At 35.9% G+C, this 13,734-nt stretch overlaps 1 protein-coding gene across 3 annotated transcripts in view; it reads left to right on the top strand.

Moving 5' to 3' along the window:
- fnbp1l (formin binding protein 1-like) overlaps nucleotides 1–13,734 on the top strand; it is a 62,520-nt gene that overhangs the window by 520 nt on the left and 48,266 nt on the right. The gene's annotated exons all lie outside the window — the stretch shown is intronic.

Genomic DNA, 13,734 nt, shown 5'->3' with positions numbered 1-13,734 from the left:
TACACAACATGTAATATCGTGTATATGTATTATAAATTTAAGACAGACAACAGTTTCTCCCAGCTGCATCCAGAATCTGTTTTCATTGTTGGTTATTGTTGACACAGACAATGCAAAAATGATGTGCTGTAAAAGAGAAACCTGAGCTGAAATCTCCTTATGTGGATATATGTTGCTTAGATTTTATTGCTTTTTTTATCTAAGGGTTCCATTGGCAACGCTTCTGCAGTTTGATCCCGCATCTTTTATTGTCTGGGCTTCGAGTCTGCCATGTTCCATTGACAACTCGCGTTTTAAAAAATAAAAAATGCATCGTTTCGGCATAAGATGAACTATTGAGAGACAATGAAGCCCGTCGAGCGTGTGTGGGTCTGTTACAGGGGTGTTGCCCTTCAGATTGGGCTACTGGACAAAAAGCAGAGGATGTATGAGGTATTGCTTGAAATATCCCATGCATCATTGTGTGCTTTTTGAGGTTTTTAGATGGCTATTTGTGCTCTGCATGAAATTGCCAGTTTTGTGATTGGTCATCTAGATTAATAACTGTAGTTACTTTTTTTTTGTGATGAGTGTTTGTTGGAAAGTGAGTTTATGTTTTAGGGTTCTTATGACAGTGTAACTTGGCTCATAATGTATTTGTAATTAACAGATTCTAACAGTTTTGGATAAAGTTTGTTTTAAAATCCTCAGTCTTTCGTTGTTATTATTAATTTGAATATTCTCAATGTTCTTTTTGTAGTAGCTGGTTTCTAACTGGTTCAAGCTGGTCATTAGCAGTAACAGTCTTCCAAAAACCAGCTTGAACGTCTTAAACTGTAATGACCAGCTGGTACCTGGTTTGTGGTCTCTCCAAGATGGCCTGTCTGCTTGGACTATCTAAAGACCAGCTAAAAATTACTATTCAAAACACAACTAAAACTTAAACTTGAAAATCCAGATTATTTGTCACTTTTCTTCCAAACACATCATCTTGTAATTAAGACATTAATACAGAAATGAAAAAGATTTACAAGCACTACTCAAGATACTAGCAATTGATTGAATTATAGTGTCAGCTGAACATGTGGCTTGTTAGACTAAACAAATTCCAACTTTCACATGTGGCTGGATGTTTGGTGTTGGACATTCGATACTGTATGTTTGGCTTGAATTGGCTGTTTTAATTTCCTGTACCGTAAATCCCTTATGCTGTGAAATATGGCATATCCTCCTTAGTGGCGGTGGTCTTTTGAGAATTGTATTCATCTGTAATCCTTTGGCAAATCCCTTTGTACATGGAACATGCTGAATAATCATGTTTGTCTGCTTGTCTCATGGTGAATGTCTTTTTAGCCATAAAACGTGGAAGTATTTTCCATCCTTAGCCTTGGCTCTGATGAATGAAATGCCATTCTATCCTCTAAATGCATGTGCACTTTTCATCATGGTTATCCTCAAATGCACTCTGCGTTAGACCCATTTGTGCTCTATTAAGAGTCATGTAAACCTACTTAAGATGTTTAATGTCGATCGTTATCTGTCAAGTGTTGATTTTGATTCAAAATTAGTGGCGTGATGTCTTGGGTGTGATTGGTTCACACCTTTCTGAATTACCCAATGGTAACACATAACAAGAAAACGCCTTGTTAGTTCTGAATGTCATGGAGGATATTAGCATGATATTTTTGTTGTACGGATCTGTTATTAGTGCAAAGCGGACTTGAGCTGTGAGGGGTTGCGTGGACTTTAATCAAATCAAGAACAAAGAGCTTGATTGAAACTTAATCACACAGTACTCTGAGTACGGGAAGCTGACATTTAAACCCTTTGCTATTATTAAACTGGTTTCTTTAGATGTTGCGTCTCCTAATGTCATTTATTTGTTTAATGTCTGTATGGTGGTCTTAGAGGAACCAGTGCACAGTTTTAGTGTTTTGTGCACAGTAGTATGACTGTATGGAGTGGGGATGGAACTGTGAGTGTATGCTGTTGAAAGAACTGCGCACAGGGCTTGGATGTGGTGATTCAGTCTTTTGTAGAGCAGACTGGTTAGACCTGTTACAGTGCTTGCAGGTTTGGATAGTAATTGTTTAGTCCATGCATTTCATGTGTTGTTGTGTTTTGGGTTTCAGAAGTGAATTGAATTGGTCAACATCAGCCAGCAAGCGAGTAGATGAAAAGACTTTCAACTTCTTTGAACTCCAGGATGACTGTAGCCTCATAATTTTAATATATTTTAAAGTGTAATTTTTAGATTTCCATTAGACGCCAGTCTACAGTGTCAAATGATGCTTCAGAAATCATTCTGATGTGTCCCTGATGCCTATTTATGATTTATTTCAAACAGAAATATTTTATAGAAACTAGTTTAAAGCTGTGTGCAGCGAGACAGTCAGAAGGCTTTTCAGTCTACACATCGCCATGATTAACCATGGATTTACTGTAGTAACACTCACTGCACCATGGTATTGTGGCAGCAATGTGGGATATTCACATTGAATTTTATTACAGGAGTAATGGTATATAATTATAGCATGTATGTATTTGTGATTAAGCTATAGCATGTGTGCATTTATACTGAATGTTTTTAGACTAGTGTTTTTCATACAAATAGGCTACCTATAAAACCATGTAGTTATATTTTTACCATGGCATTGAGGTACCATTATGCGTGGGTTTAATGGTGTTTATCATGATTTGAAATGTATGTTTGCTACTATGGGAGACCAATGCTTAATTAAAAAAAAAACTGGGACAGAATAAATTTAACCATAAACTGAGGTTGCTACAATTTTTACAGATGTTACTGATTGATGATGAACAAAAATGTACCTCTGCATCCTCAAGCTACTATCAAATGTGCATTTCTAAGAGACAAAAAAGTGATTATTACTATTATTATTATTATTATTATTATCAGACAACCCAAACCTGTTTCTTGATTTGAAACAATATAATTCATTAGAACATGCAGAAATTAATTTTTCTATTTAGATATTCATTTTAAGGAAAATTAATGGTCTGGTTTCTACAACTTTCACTTTGGAGCAAAAATCTGTCTTTAAACTTAAAAAAATAAAGATTTGACATTTATCGTGATAATTATCGATATCTACTGATATGAAAAATATTTTTGCCCATATCACCCATCCCTATTTTTGACTATCGTCGATACACAATACTATCGTCTATATCTGCGGCACAACCCTAAAATCTGCTGACAGAATTTGCCCTTTCTACTTGATTTAAGTCAAGATTTGACAGAGAAGCTTGTAATACATCAGCTTAAAAATCAACTGCTGTCTTCAACCCCTGCAGTGACCCAAGACAAAAGGCAGCTGTAGGAGGCTCCTGTCAGGATGGTTCAGTTAAAGGTTTTCTGTAGGACTTGAAGGCTGCTTTCTGTTTTTGTCTGGTCAAGCTATTGACAACCTGACTTTGTATTTTCACAAATAGCCACAAAACAAGCACATTAGCGCTGTTAGCTGCAACATTTGAACACTGAAATCAGGCAGTTGTATGTTCAAAATAGGCTCACTCAGGTAAGCATATGCAATTTTCTTTATCTAACCTTAAAATAACCCCCAAATGAAAAAAAAAAAATGCCAGTGTTTACTCACCCGCATGTCATTCCAAACCTGTGTGTTGTTACGTTTGTAAGTTTTATTTAGTATTTATGCAGCTCTTTTTCCATGACAGTTAGTACTTGACCATGGCTGTCAAGCATCAAAGGCACCATAAAAAACATGCATAATAATAAATTTTTTCGGAACCAATATAATTGTTATTGGAACAGATCAAACTTTAATTATTTACTGATGCATCGTACAAGTTTTAGAATGACTTGAAAGTGAGTAAATAGCACAGTTGTAAATATTCAACTTATTCATTTAAGAATTTGAGAAGTTAGTTTGTCATTGTGGACATGGTTGTATAATTAAAAATAACTCTTCAAAGAGTTTAAGAATTTTTAGACAACGTTTAATTAACTTAAGATTAAATCCATTCACCACAAGCTCCTTCTTTACTAGTTTATTTTATTGCTTAGTTCTTTAACTTAACTATTATGCAACTTAATTGTAAGTATAGTGTATAGGTTGTTCTTCAGGTTTGCAGATGTTTTTCTTCAGTGATACTATTCAGAGCTTCACAGTTGAGGTGTGCAGATTGTTGGGAGCTGGTAATCTGTGATACCTGGAGTTCAGTCAGGTGAGACACTGCCAGGTCATTATGACCGCATGCCAAGACTGCTGTCGCTACCAATATGCCAGAGGAGCTATAGACGTAAACACATGCTCCCAACATAGTCGTGGGAAAGAGTGGGTCAGGAAACAATTTGCTTAAACCTTTGACCCCGACATTTAGTATGTCATTCCACTGCCTTCCGAAGTTTATTGGCATGTGCGAGTAATGCTTCGCTTACATACTACATGTGTCAGTGGTGAGAGAACAAGTTTGTGCTATCGCTGTCACTGACCCAATTTCAACAGAAAGAATGCTGATCATGAATTGATAACTTTCTGTTTTTTTCCTTTTCATAGTGTGGTTATAAAACATTTTGCATGTCATTAATGTTCTGAACTTTTGATAATTGCTCCTGGCTTCTTCCAACTGTTTTTTTGGAGTTCTATGCAGTTTTATGTTCTGTTGTTTCTACTTTGATCAGAACAATCCTCTTAAAATCATTTCACAGTATTCTGCTTAAACACAAGCTTTCATGTTTGGTCACAGAGTGAATATCCACACACAAATGGATCTTTGTACTATGTAAAGCTCGCTCTTGGCTTTCTCTTTGGCCCCTGGTGCTTTCTGAAAGACCAACAGCTGGGTGCAAATCTCCATCCATATCATACAACAAAGATTAATTTAGTTTTGAACTCCATGTTAGCGTAACCAAGGGTGCATAGCTTATTTTTCTGCAGGAATCGACTAATTGGAACATCAAACTTTGGACTACAGCCAGTTTTTTTAGCCAATATTTATGGAGCACGACTCACACAAACAAGTTTTGTGCTCCTTGGCCCAGAACCTGAGTTTGAAAAATCGGCAGAACGTCCTGTGATTTTTCTCTACCAATCCCCTATGATGGCGGTTCAAAAATAGCTGTACTCTCAAGCTGTCCTTTGTCCTCTGCCATAGTTTTGGTAGCCTCATCAGAAGCAATTAGCCCAGGTTGAAAACCTACGTTGAATATCTGTGGTGCCACTAGGCTCTACTGTTTTGGGTAAACAGGGCCACTTTTGGTCCCAGATCATGAATCATTGTACCTGAACCATGAAGCATTATTGTTGTTCTTTGTTATAAGACTAACTGGATATAGGGACTAGGGCTGCAAAGATTCTATTCGAGTATTCAGTTTTAAAAAAATCCTTGATTACATTTTGCCCGTGTCAAGTAATCGGCAAAACACCAGAAATGGCTCATTCCACAATTAATGCTAGTAAGAATTCAGAAACGCTATGATTCAATTAAAAGAGAAGTCAACTTTCAGAACAACAATTTACAAATAATTTACTCACCCCCTTGTCATCCACAGTGTTCGTGTATTTCTTTTTTCAGTCGTAAAGAAATTTTAGCTTTTAGAAATTGAGGAAAACATTTCAGCATTTTTCTCCATGGACTGATATGGTGCCCCGATTTTGAACTTCCAAAATGCAGTTTAAATGCAGCTTCAAATGATCCCAAATACGGTTGTAAACGATCCCAACCAAGGAAGAAGGGTCTTATCTAGCGTAACGATTGGTTATTTTAATAAAAATAATACAATTTATATACTTTTAATGCCAAATGCTCATCTTGTCTTACTCTGCCTGGACTTGTTAAGGGTTTTTGATCTCCTTTGCATTTTCACTTTGCAAAGACTGGGTCGGAACTTCTGCAACGATGTAGGATTTAAAATGATTTTTGAAGTTGAGGGAGAAAATACAGTCTGAGTTTTTTGACATACCCTAACTGTCTTGAGGCAGAATAGACAGAGTTTAAGGACTGCAATGCAAGACGAGCTTTTGAGAATAAAAAGTATTTAAATTGAATTTTTTTAATGTAAATAACCGACCGTTTTGCTAGATAAGACCCTTCTTCCTCGGCTGGGATTGTTTGCAACTGCATTTGGGATCATTTGAAGCCGCATTTAAACTGCATTTTGGAAGTTCAAAATCGGGGCACCATATCGGTCCATTATATGGAGAAAAATGCTGAAATGTTTTCCTCAAAAAACATAATTTCTTTATGACTGAAGAAAGTAAATTGTTGTTCTGGAAGTGGACTTCTCCTTTAAATAAATATATGCGGTGCAGGTTGAATTTATGTGCTTTAATTATTTACATGTGTGTAGGTTACGTATGTGTGTGCCAGAGCAGCTCTGTTCCCAGTAAATGCATCTACACAAACTGTTATCATTTACATGTGTCTCAAACTCCATCTCTGCATGTTGTTGTGAGTTTGGGTTTATTATAAAGTTTATCTGGGAATGCAACATGTGCTGTTTCATCAGATTTGTAAGGTAAATCATTTATAAACTTGCACAAACACAGGAGAACACATCATTATCCTTTTCAATATGCTAACTGTTCTTCACGATTTCAAAATAAATGTTTAAACCCTCACTCTGAGTTTACACATTTTGATGTCCACATATTCAAGAAAGTACAGTGGCTGTAGGTCTATTTTTATCACTACAAAAAAAATAATTATAATTATCCGATTAATCGCCAGAATAATCGCCAGATTACTCGATTACCAAAATAATCGTTAGTTACAGCCCTAATAGGGACCATTTCGGACTGGGAATTTTCAGCAGTCACTTGTCACATGATGTCTGAGTCATTAATGCCAAATATACATGATAAGTGGGGAATTTTATTTAGTCACCCTTTTGTTGTTTAAAACCTGTATCCTGTCATGTTTCCATGGAACTTTTTTTTTGGAAGAATGAAAAATCTTTTCATTTTAACTTTTCTTTTTAATCTTTCTTTTTAACACTGTTTTTCCACTGCACTTTTCCCCTGAGGGTCTCTGGACCCCAGTTTGAAGCCCTGTATTTTAAATTAGAGTAAACAAGCATTAAAAACTCATCCTGTACCACTACATGCAGCTAATGAGATTCTCTCTCTTTTATACACCGTTTTCAAAGAATTTTAGGAGCTTTTTGGGAAAAGGTGTTATAAATTCAGCACAAATCCATCATGTTATAGCTCTGTTATGTAACCTGAAACAAAACAAACCACCTCACAGGATGCCACCCCTGCACATACTTTTTTAATAATTCATAAACTAAGACCTAAGCACTTGAAATTAATTGTTTGCAGCTCTTGAATGAGAAATGAATTCAGCTTTTGCACAGGCGAGCTCGATGGGAATTGGCTCGAAACTGTGTATTGAGGGTAACGGAGTTCATTGTTCACAGACAGCTTCTTTCACATTTACAGGGCCCCTTAGTCCCCTGACAAATCACACAGGCCTGTTTACAGAAAGAGAGAGAGAAAACACAGGCAACCAGACTGGTCGTTTCGTCGTCTCCCACCTTTTGTTGGATGACATGCGTTGTGTTTTTTATGGCCTGTGGAAATTATTCTGGAGCCGTGAGACTTGTTTGGAATGGTCAGAATGCACTGGAAATGTACATTTATTCTCTTAGATTGGTACGGTAGGGACAGTTTTACAGTTTTTTCACATGGGACGCCACGGTGCATCGAAACAGCTTGAGATTGTTTCTTGTTTCTAACGAGTGAATTGTGGATTTGCATAGGAGAGAAGCGGTTTCCAGGGTAATCCGATACAATTTATGCGTCTCCCAGCACAGTACTCTAAGTCGGCTCTGTGTTGAAATGCACAGCTCCAAGTGTCTTTTGTTTTTAATCTAGTTATGCAAGTCAGGTAGCAACTCATTAATCTGTGAGCCTTAACCTGACTGAAAATCTTGGCTGCATGTGTTAAGCTTGGATTAAACTCACACACTGTTAAACAGTCTGGACGAACGTAGTGTGATGGAAGTGCGTGCCATCTTGAAGTTAATCATTAAAACATGGAGCAACTCTGGTAGTTAAAAACCTGTTCTTATAGATTATACAAGGTAAACAAGAAGGCTTGCTGTGAACTTTAGGAGAACATGTACAGTTGAAGTCAAAAGTTTACGGTCACCTTGTAGAATCTGCAGAATGTTAATTATTTGACCAAAATAAGAGGGATCATACAAAATGCATGTAATTTTTTATTTAGTATTGACCTGAATAAGATATTTCACATGAAAGATGTTTACATATAGTCCACAAGAGAAAATAATAGTTTTACATGTTGTTTGAACATTAATGTGTGTTGGCAATGTATGTACACATCTACCCTATAACGATAAAAATCCATCCAGTGATTTTTAATTAATCTGTAAAAATAATATCCCCTTTTTCAAATCGGGCCATTCTTAGATGCGTGTCAGTGTTGCGTCACACCCACAGAGGCCGCTCCCACGATAGTTGATTGACATGAGCGTCTTACCTCAGACCCGCCTTACATCAGCTGTAACTGTCCGACCTCCATTGTTTCCATGCCGGAACAAGGATGTAAATTAGACAAGAATATCTCAGATTGAGTGATTGAGGTGTTGTGTTGCTGGATGTTATAGTGAACATAGTGTTCATCTTTTACTCCTGACATCTAAGCCACTGAAGATGCAGTAGATTACGTTTGTTTGTGAAGGGAATGCGCCTCCCTATCTACATATATCCATCTATGTTCTCGTGAATCATTCATGATCCAGCTTCACTTACAGCAGAAGTGAGTATAAGGGTTTTTTTTTATAAATCTTTGCCAAAGCTGATTTTGGCAAGATAGCAAAGGTGTTATTTACACTACCATTGAGAAATTTTAACCAAAGCATGTTATAGACTTTTCATTAAGACCATAAAGAATCATATCAACTTGAGGGAAATGGGCATCCGATGACCCCTTTAATACTTTGTTGTTACCTGAATGAATTTTTTCGTTTTGTTTTGTTTAGTGATAGTTGTTCACGAGTCCCTTGTTTGTCCTGAACAGTTAAACTGCCTGCTGTTCTTCAGAAAAATCCTTCAGGCCTTAAATTCTTTGGTTTTTCAGCATTTTTGTGTATTTGAACCCTTTCCAACAATGACTGTGTATGATTTTTGAGATCCATCTTTTCACACTGAGAACAACTGGGGGACTCATATGCAACTATTACAGAAGGTTCAAATGCTCACTGATGCTTTAGAAGGACAAACGATGCATTCAGAGTCAGGGGTGTAAACTTTTGAAAAGACCTGAAAGGTTTACTATTAAGATGCATTTTTTTTGGTCCAGTTTTTCTCACATATATTGTTTGTAGAGAAACCAATCCAAGAGGTTATATGTTTAATTAATTTAATATTAAAAGCTATGGGAAGTCAATATATTGTACTTAGAGTATAGTGTTGTTAGCTAATGCCAGTTTCCTGTGGAGCTGACATGAGCATCATGATTTTTGTGACGCATGGCGTTAGCTTAAATATTTGATAAACAAATTTATGCGGCTTGAAATTTGTAGGACTTTGTCAGTGCCCATCGAGAGTAACATTTCAATTCTGTGGAAAGATGCAGAAAAATGCGGAGTTATGCAAATCTAATTATTTCAGTTAGGATCCCTAGAGGATGCTGGCAGTAGACCATAGAGAGCCAGGCCTCTCACTAGGTGTTGGAATAAAGCCATTGTATTAAGCTGGAGGGGTGTATGTTTGCGTTTTAACTGTGGTAGGTGTGCTTTTATCTGTGTAATTGGGGTCATTTTCGTACAGGAAGACAGACAGACGTTTGGGGGATGGGGGTCCTAATTCTTAGGGCTTGCACATGATAGTGTTCATGCTCTTTGTGAAATGTCTTTTGTCTCCTAGACCCTCCAGAAGTTTCTAGATCATAATGATGCTCTCAAACATGGCTGCTAATGATTTCCAAATGATCTCCCCCTGCGACACTGCAGCCCTGCGCTGTAACTGAAAAATGAACCCCACTATTTTTACATTGACTCGCATCATTACATTTCATTGAAATAGTACAGCTGTACGTGTGTAGCCTAATTGTTTTTTTTTTGCTTCTGGAATGAAATAATGTTTGCTGATAACTGTAAACTAAAGATGGGATCTTTTTGTGCAAGGCTTTAAAAAAAAATCCTAATGTTTTTTCTTTTTGCATTGGGATTTGTGAATTAAATAGACAAGGCTTTTTAGAACGAATGCACAGTATATTAGGGATATATTGTACTGTATCAGTATTGACCAGTACTCACAATGTAAAACAAATGTTGTTATTGCAATTTAAAATAGTGTTTTTCTATTTAAATATACTTTACAATTTTCTGTGATGCAAAGCTGAATTTTCATCAGCCATTACTCCAGTCTTCAGTGTCACATGATCCTTCAGAAATCATTCTAATATGTAATCATAGTAATCGTAATATAATGATTTATTACTTTTGTTATCAATGTTAAAAACAGTTGTGCTAATTAATTTTTTTTTTTTTTTTTTTTTTTTTTGAAGCCCGAGATACTTTTTTTCAGGGTTCTTTGAATAAAAAGTTACAAAAAAACAGCATTTATTCAATATAAAAATCTTTTCTAACAATATAAGTATTTACTGTCTCAGTCTTCAGTGTCACATGATCCTTCAGAAATCATTCTAATATGTAATCATAGTAATCGTAATATAATGATTTATTACTTTTGTTATCAATGTTAAAAACAGTTGTGCTAATTAATTTTTTTTTTTTTTTTTTGAAGCCCGAGATACTTTTTTTCAGGGTTCTTTGAATAAAAAGTTAAAAAAGAACAGCATTTATTCAATATAAAAATCTTTTCTAACAATATAAGTATTTACTGTCTCTTTTATCAATTTAACACATCCTTGCTTAATGAAAGTATTAATTTCTTTTGAACAAAGACTTTGAACGGTAGTGTATGTTGTTGTAAAAGATTTCCATTTTAAATAAATGCTGTTTAACATTTTATTCATCAAAGAAAAAAATTAAGCAGCATAACTGTTTCCAACATTAATAATAAATCAGCATATTAGTATGATTTCTGAAGGATTGCATGACACTGAAGACTGCAGTAATGATGCTGAAAATTTAGCTTTGCATCACAGGAATAAACTATATTTTAAAGTATATTAAAAATAGAAAAGCACTGTTTTAAATTGCAATAATATTTCACAATTTTGCAGTTTTTTCCTGTATTTTTAATCAAATAAATGCAGTCTTTATAAGCAGAAAAGGCTTCTTTAAAAGCATTAAAAATCTTACTGATATATTGGGTATACTTACAAAATATATTGGATAATAAGCTTATTTTTTTTCTGATTCAACGAGATTCTGTTTTATGGTAGGTTTCAAAAGTAGTTTCAAAGTTTCAATAGTAGGTTTCAAAACTACAGTAGTGTTCAGAAGTTCAGATTTTTTTTATTATTTTTTTTTTTTGCATAGTTTGCGTATTTGTAGCCAAAATTTTCTGTATTATTGTATCTCTTGATTTTAATGTTTTACCCAAGGTTTAAGGCCTATGCATAGTTTTTAACAAATTGTTGTTTGTTTCAACAGTCTTATTAGAATCACACTGGTGGTATTGTAAATAATTTTGTAATTTGGAGGCAAAAATGGTTCCATTTTCCCAGTCTTTCTTTGTTCACCCCACAGTTTTGCATATTATGTTTGGACAGGCTAAAATGAGTCAGGCAGAATGCCTAAATATCCTGGAGAGCTCTTGCTTTGCTAGCAGCACGCTAGTGCTAAAGCAGCCTGCAGCTGATACTGTTCAAAACAGTTTGAGAGTTGTGTTGGACACAGGAATGCATGACATGCTGAAACATGACTACATAAAAACATATCCTTTTGAAAACTTCTCTGCAATGCATGTACAGTTCAATAGACAGGTGCTAACACTGTATGTTTGAAAGCGAATGGGTAGATGTTGTTCTCTCTTTTGTCCCTTAAATCCTCAAATAGCTCACAAGGGGCAAAATCAAGTCCTGTTTCAGACATCAGTGGGGCCTTTGGTGGTTTAACGTTTTTTCATGGCAAACTTGAACCTCCTTGTGAAGCCCCTCACAGTCTGGTGCATCCATTCTGTTGGCTTCAACCTGGTGATTGTGGTCAGTGTGTGCTGTGTTGGTGCTGTGCGGCCTGCTACATCCTGTTCCTCTACAAGAGAATTTACTCAGGCATATTCAGGGAAGCCAGCCTATTTAAATACTTTTGCCATATGAGTTTACTTATGGTTGAGGCTAAAATTAGTCGTGGATGTAGTGGTGGTGGTGAGAGTTGTTTTGGATTGGCTGCTAAGCTATTGTTATGCATGCAAGATGATGCAAGTATTTTTTCAGCATTTAAATAGTTATGTTCCAGCTTAATATTCAGGGACAGCTATAAGTAAACTATTTGTACGCTGAATTCCCGGAGGGTTGTAAACACTGTAATGCTTTAAAAACCTCGCTCTATTTGTTTAAAACATCCAGCATTACATTTATGCATCGACAGACACTTTTATCTGAAGTGACTTATAATGTAAAGTATACATTTTAACTATTTAAATGTTTAGCATACTCTGCTTTTTGAGCTTCTGCCATAACCAATGCCTTGAGTATCAGACTTTTTATCTAATAATGGAAGTTCACCAGAAAAGGTGTCCTTCTGCTTGTCTCCAGTGAAGGAAGAAAGCCATTCCTTGCCTCACCCAGCGTGCTGGAGGTTTAATTGATTGCGGATGTTTGGAGCCTTTTTTTTTTTTTTCTTTCTCCATGCTCACGGAAGAGGATCTGTAACAGCAGCCTTTAGAATTAAGTTAAGCTGTTATGAGTTGGCTGCTGTGTGTGGCGGTTATAACATACCATGGATGACACATCTCTGTTGGATGGAGAGTGTGAATTACTTCTTTAGCACATCCTGTGATGTGCATTAAGTTCCAAACCACATCCAAACTTTGAAACTATAAAAATGCACGTGTATTAGAAAGTTTGTATGAGGAATATGATATTTCACCAATTCAAATGATCAAAACACCAATGAACATGTAATTGATTGCTATTTCTTTGACACCCGAATACTCCTCTGTCATTGGTCAGAAAAACAAGTTGTCTCACCTCAATCTCATGCAATTGATTAAGCCTGTGTTGCTCTGTTCTGTGCTGATTGGGATGTTCAGAAAAAGTTTCTAAACTTGTGGGGGAGATGAGCCTGCATTGGCTTACTTTTTTGAAAATAACAATTATTTAGTGGGGATGCATTAATCATCAAAATAAATGCATCAAAAGTGAGAATAAAGACATTTATAATATTAGAAAAGATTTCTTATTCAAAATAAATCTTTTGAACTTTATCAAATACTTCAGGGAAAAAAGTACTAAGAAACAGCTTTTGATAATACTACTAAGAAACAGCTTTTGGCCTGCGGTCCCAACAATGTTAAAAAATTATTAGAAATAGTAAATGATGTTTATCTGAAAGTGTAACGATGCAAACATGTTTTCTGTGAGGGCTAGGTTTAGGGTTAGGGTTGGGTTAGGCGATAGACAATATCGTTTGGTCAGTATAAAATCTATAGAAGTCTATGGAAAGTCCCCACAATTCACAAAAACAAACGTGTGTGTGTGTGTGTGTGTTTATTCATATATTGAGGTGACAGAGACTGAAAACACAGTGTCACGCGTGCTTTAGTATGTGTATAGTAAACGAAGCGGTGTGTCTTGCGCCATTCATTCACACAGAAACGCACGAAACATGCA

The sequence above is a fragment of the Labeo rohita genome, chromosome 8, assembly GCF_022985175.1.
Source record: "Labeo rohita strain BAU-BD-2019 chromosome 8, IGBB_LRoh.1.0, whole genome shotgun sequence".
Lineage (NCBI taxonomy): Eukaryota > Metazoa > Chordata > Actinopteri > Cypriniformes > Cyprinidae > Labeo > Labeo rohita.
The sequence above is the reverse complement of the archived record's forward strand: the minus strand, read 5'-3'. Positions and strand labels throughout refer to the sequence as shown.